Below are 6,747 nucleotides of genomic sequence, written 5' to 3'. Positions count from 1 at the left end.
AAGGCTCCTCTAGGGTAGCTGCATGGCCCCACAGGGGCAGAGACATAGGAAAACCACTCTCCAGGAAAACTGGGCAGTAGGTTTGGGGCTTGGGAGCTTTTGAATTAAAGAGGAAAAAGAGAAGCACCTGGGTGGCTCAATCGGGTAAGCATCCAACTCTTGATTTGGGCTCAGGTCATAATCTCGGGGTTGTGAGATCGAGCCCCATGTTGGGCTCTGAGCAGGGTGTGGAGCCCATCCCCACCAGTGCACTCTCTTAAATAAATAAAGCTTTAAAAATAAAGAGGAAGAAGAGAGGAAACCCTGAATCACAGAAGGACAAGCAAAAGTGATGAGATGTTCCACAGTCTTGAAAACGGGCCAATATGCATTTAAAGATAAGGAATTCTAATATTCAGCATTAAGTGGTTGTCTGTGCAACCCCTCCTTTGCTCCAAACTATTAAAAAAGACTGCTCTGGCCATTGCCTTGAGTCATGATAATATTTGGGAGAATGAAGGGGTTGGAAAGAAAATATCTAGCTCGGTCCCATGGTATATAAAATAGGGGATGGCTGTGGGAGGTAAAATGCAAAGTGGAGATTAAGAAAGGTCAGTAGAAATTTGGAGATGGGTATTTCTAGCAACAAGAGCATTCCTTTACAACATATGGTGGATTCGGCATCTCTGGAAATCTTTGCAAGGATGTTGATTTCCCATCAGGTATTTCAGTAGAAGGGAGCCCAATTCTACTTCAGCACTAACAACTTTACCAAAATAAGATGATCTCAGAAAAACTGAGTGACTGAAGGACATCCAGACAGCCAGCACTGAAGTTACATTTACCACCTGGCAAGGGGAGGGGATCTGCACCCTGTCATTGGTTAATGGGCAAGATGCTGATGCAGGAAAGTTACTCATTTCAGAAATTCAGGAAAAACTGAGGATGTTCAACATGCAAGTAATTTTCCTTGATGCCATAATATTTTTTTTTAAAGATTTATTTATTTATTTGAGATCACAAGTAGGCAGAAAGGCAGGCAGAGAGAGAGGAGGAAGCAGGCTCCCTGCTGAGCAGAGAGCCTATGCAGGACTCCATCCTAGGACCCTGGGATCATGACCTGAGCTGAAGGCAGAGGCTTTAAACCACTGAGCCACCCAGGTGCCCCGATGCCATAATGTGTTTTAAAGGCCAGACTCACAGAAATAGATTATTACAGATGAGATGCATTTAGTCTTTGCGGGGAAATGCTTAGAGTATCACTAAGGAAATCATCCCGTCCCATACTTTCAGACTACTCTTGAGGTCTGTCTTAGAAAATGCACTTTTAGGGGCGCCTGGGTGACTCAGTGGGTTAAAGCCTCTGCCTTCAGCTCAGGTCATGATCCCAGGGTCCTGGGATCGAGCCCCGCATCGGGCTCTCTGCTCAGCAGGGAGTCTGTTTCCTCTACTCTCTCTGCCTATTTGTGATCTGTCTGTCAAAAAAAAAAAAAAAAGTGCATTAAAAAAAAAAAAGATTATTTATTTGACAGAGAGAGATCACAAGTAGCAGAGAGGCAGGCAGAGAGAGGGGGAAGCAGTTTCCTGCTGAGCAGAGAGCCCAATATGGGGCTCCATCCGAGGACCCTGAGACCATGACCTGAGCCAAAGGCAGACGCTTTACCCACTGAGCCACCCAGGCACCCCTTAGAAAAATGCATTTTTGGGGCCCCTGTGTGGTTCATTTGGGTAAGGGTCTGCCTTGGGCTCAGGTCATGAATCCGTGGGTCCTGGGATTGAGCCCCATATCTAGCTCCCTGCTCTGAGAGGAGTCTGCTTCTCCCTCACACCTCTGCTGCTCACCCTACTTGTGCTCTTTCTTAAATAAATAAAATCTTAAAAAAGGAAAAAAGAAAGAAAATGGTGTTTTTTTACCGATAGATCAAATGATCTATTATTATTCATTTCCATCACTGTAACAACAAATTACCACAAACTTAATGACTTCACACTAATTTATTATCTGGTGGTTCGTAAGTTTAAAAGAGGTCTCCGGGGTGCCTGGGTGGCTCAGTGGGTTAAAGCCTCTGCATTCGGCTCAGGTCATGATCCCAGGGTTCTGGGATCAAGCCCCACATTGGGGGGCGGGGGGGGGGTCTCTGCTCAGCAGGGAGCCTGTTTCCTCCCTCTCTCTCTGCCTGCCTCTTTGCCTACTTGTGATCTCTGTCAAATAAATAACATTTTTTTAAAAAAGTGGTCTCTCTGGGCTGAAATCAAAGTATCCACACACAGAGCTGTTTACCTGCCGGAGGCTCTGGAGAGAGTCCCTTGCCTTGCCCTTTCCACCTTGGACAGACTGCTGCATTCCTTGGCTCACTGGCCCCCATCCTTCTGCAAAGCCAACAACCAGCAAGCCCTTCTCCCATCTCACCATTCTGAAGCAGATTCTTCTGTCTTCCTCTTCCGTATAAAGACCTGGTAATTACATTCGGCCCACCTGGATAACCCAGGATAATCATAGTTTGAAGTCAGCTGATTAGCAAATGTAATTACCTTTTCTCATCTGATGAATAACAACAGGTTCCAGGGATCAGAACAGAGACGTCTTTGGGAAGGCATTTTTTGCCTCATACACCTATGTTTTATGACAGACAGACCCAAAGAGTTCCTGAATCCCTGGTTGGACTCTTTCATGTCTCTAGGAACAACTAACTTATCAATGAATTTTCTCCACAAGGACAGACTGCTGACATTATTTTTTTAACTACTGTTTTCATAATTTCCATGGATACACGTACTCTACAAATCTCATAACTCAATCCCAACAAGCAACCATGTTCATCCAGCTCTGAAAATTCATTGTTAGTGTAGCAAATTTCACATAGAGTAAAATAAGTCAATTTTGTTTTTCGGTTATTGTTTGTGGTGATGCAACTGTAAACATACCTACAAAAGAAGTCCAGCTTGCGAACCATTATTTTTGTTGTGTGTGTTAATAACCCTCAGCACTGTTCAGGGTTTTGTTGTAAGAAATAGAATCCATTCTAATGGCTGAAACAAAAAGTATGTATTACAGGGTATTAAATGACTTTAAAATAATTGGAAAATTGAAGAAACAGAAAGAAATTTCAGGAAGAACTTTGAGGATCACGTCTCAGAATTGAGCCATCAGATGAGCTATTTCTTTTTCCTTTCTGTCCCTAAGAAGAAGAATCAAGAAAAGGAAGAGAAAAAGCAAGGATATTGGTATATAATGATAATAGTGGAAATTATAAAGTCAAAAGTTATATTTGATCTCAAGGGGTAAGAGCAAGAAAGATAGGAACACTTTATCTAACACCTTTATTTATCTATTTATTTATTTTTTTTACCTACTTGCCTACCTACCTACCTACCTACCTATCTACTTATCTGTTTACAAAAGTGGTGATCTTATGTTTACTTCTTTATACTCAGGGCAAAGTTCAAACAATACATAACTACATAAAGTAGCTTCTTGTCAATTAAACTCACACTCAAGAGATAACCTATCACATTTTTTTTAGGAATCCTTTAGACTTCTTTGAATGTATTTATGCACACATATATAAACATAATGGTTTAATTTACATTAAAAAAATAGGTGCTACACATTCTGTTCTATAATCTCCTTTTTGCACTTAACAATACACCACGGATGTTTTTCCAAGACAATACATATCTTTGATCCCAATTGAAAATCTCATAGTATTTTATTGTAATCAATATAATTGATCTTAACATTCCCAGTTGATGGCCATTAGAGTTCTTTCCAAATTTCCTCAATTGTTAACTATGTCGTAATGAACTTTTAAAAATACTTATACATCTTTGCACACTTATCCTATTATTTTCTTGGAATAAATTCCTTAAAATTCAATTTCCAGATTAAATAGGAGCATTGAGTTGTAATGAGAGCTCTCCATAAAGGTTATACCAATGTTTGTACCTATTAACACCAAGCCAATCTCGAGGTACATCAGCCTTATAAATCTTTACCAGTTTTATTACTATTCTGAAGATTGATCTATGGCAGTTTTGTGACATTTTGCTGGTTTTGGTTTCAGGGCTTTATAACTTTGTAAAATAATTAAGACACTTTCCTTCCCTCCTTTCCCTATTGTTTGAAACAGCTGAAATAAGAAATTATCTGCTTCTTGAAAGACTGGTAAAATTCATCTGGTAAACCATCAGACTGGTACTCTTTTGAGGAATGGAGGTGAGGAGGTGTTCAATAAACTTTTCTATTAATTTCTGGTAAATTGGTCTTTTTGGATTTTCAATTTTCCTGTTAAATTCTTCATTTTATCTAAATATTCAGATTTTTTTTCTTTAAGTAGACTCCATGCCCAATGTGGGGCTTGAACTCACTACCCCAAGATCAAGAGTCATATGCTCTATTGACTGAATCAGCCAGGTGCCCCTCTAAATGTCCAGATTAACTGGTATAAAACTATATGTATTCTTATAAAAAAATTTGTTATGCCTCTAGTTGTCTCCCTTTTATACTTCTAATGTTTTATATTTGTGGTTTCACTTATTTCTATAATCAGACTTGCAAGAAGTTTCTGTTTCATTGACCTTCAAAGTAATCTCTTGTTTTTATATATTAAACCTATTTTTTATTTTTTCTAATAAATTAGATTCCGCTTTTATTTTTTTTACTAATTCTTGCTTTTGCCTTCATATTATTTTGTTGTTCTTTCTACTTTCTTTATTTCAACATTTCATGTTTATTAATAAAGGCATTTAATCTTATGACTTTCCCCTGAATACATCTTTTACTGTGTATTTTCACATATTAATATCTCAATTATCTATAATTTCAGTTTTGATTTCCTCTTTGATTTAAATTTGCATGAATAATTCTGAATAATTTAATTTGATGTGAGGAAAGTTTTTTCTTAATAACTCTCATTTTATTTCATTGTGGTCAGAAAATGACAGTATAATTCTTACCTTTCAAATACCTACTTAATAAGGAAAAAGATTTTTGTTGCATATGAAGTCCTACATGTATCTATTAATTCAAGCTTTCTAACTATATATTAGCCAAACTTTATCTCAATTTTGTTCTTTCTTTTGTATAAATCCAGAGTGATATTTATTAAAATTTTCATTATAGCTGTGATTTTGTCAAATTATATATTTCCACCAATTTTTACTTTGTTTTGTCCACAAATACTTGTAACTATTGCAATTATAACTGTATGTGTAACTATACATTTGTAAATATAAAATATTCCCCTTTATCTTACCTTTTTGCCTCAAACTCTATCTTATCCGATACTAATTTTGCCACTTTTTTCTTTCTTGTTTCATATGTTCGTCCAGCTCTTTATTTTTATTTATTTTTAAGATTTTATTTATTTATTTGACGGAGAGAGACACAGCAAGAGAGTGAACACACGCAGGAGAGCAGCAGGAGAGGGAGAAGCAGGCTCCCCCCACTCTGCTCTAGGCAGAGAGCCCAAAGTGGAGCTCGATCCCAGGACCCTGGGATCAAGACCTGAGCAGAAGGCAGACGCTTAACATCTGAGCCACCCAGGCACCCCCAGCTCTTTATTTTTAGTTTGTGTGGTGTTTGTTTTTCAACATGGAGCTTGAACTCATGATCCTGAAATAAAGACCTGAGCTGAAACCAAGAGTTGGATGCTCAACTGACTGAGCCACACAGAAACCCCAGTGTTTTTGTCTTTAAGGATGTTTTATTGGGACACCTGGTTGGCTCAGTCAGTACAGCATGTGACTCTCAAACTCAGGGTTGTGAGTTCAAGCCCCACACTGGGCACGGAGCCTATATTAAAAAAAAAAAAAAAAGAAAGAAAGAAAAGAAAAAAAAATTCAGGGGTGCCTGGGTGGCTCAGTGGGTTAAAGCCTCTGCCTTCAGCTCAGGTCATGATCTCAGGGTCCTGGGATCGAGCCCCGCATTGGACTCTCTGCTCATCGGGGAGCCTGCTTCCCTCTCTCTCTGCCTGCCTCTCTGCCTGCTTGTGATCTCTGTCAAATAAATAAATAAAATCTTTAAAAAAAATCAAATTAAGGATGTCTCATTAACATACATAATTTTGCCCTTTTTTAAAAATCATTTGAAAGTCTCCAATAAGGAATTTAATATGTTCACATTTACTGTGGTCACTGTTTCCGTTACATTATATAGATCTCCCTGTATGCAGAGCTCTTCTAACTGGCGGGAGTAATAAGGAATGCAGACGATTTTAGCTCATAGAATGCTGGCTTCTGAGTTCATCTAATCCAATCTGCTCTAGGACAGATGAGGTTAAAAACCAGTACAAGGTACACCATTTAGGAGCAAGGCTCAAACCAGTAGCTAAATTTGAACACAAGACTGTAATATCTAATATAATTACATGAAGGGTTTGTTAGAATCAGTTTAAATCAGCTGCAGTCAGCCCTGATTTTTCCCCTTTTGGGCAATCCACAGCATTGTTTAGAGTTTCATTGTATTTAATGTCATTGCTCATCTAAAAACATGTAATATTTTCCAAAGACTGCTACAATTATCACTGAAACCTTAATATAATTTTAGGTGGCACACAGATCAACATTTTTGTATTTTAATAGATGCGTATTTATTTTATTCTTCTAATTATTTATTTAACATCTAAATAGTCTCCTCATTGACCTAATTAAAGGGAAATGGAAACCTGCCTATGATTTTGACTAGATATATTGACTAGTTAGTTATTTGGGTCTCGGTGTACTGAACTTCAAAATAAGTGTTGTACTAGATAACGTGGAACGTATCTG

This window comes from Neovison vison, chromosome 8 (genome assembly GCF_020171115.1).
Source record: "Neovison vison isolate M4711 chromosome 8, ASM_NN_V1, whole genome shotgun sequence".
In the NCBI taxonomy this organism is placed as follows: domain Eukaryota; kingdom Metazoa; phylum Chordata; class Mammalia; order Carnivora; family Mustelidae; genus Neogale; species Neogale vison.
The sequence above is the reverse complement of the archived record's forward strand: the minus strand, read 5'-3'. Positions refer to the sequence as shown.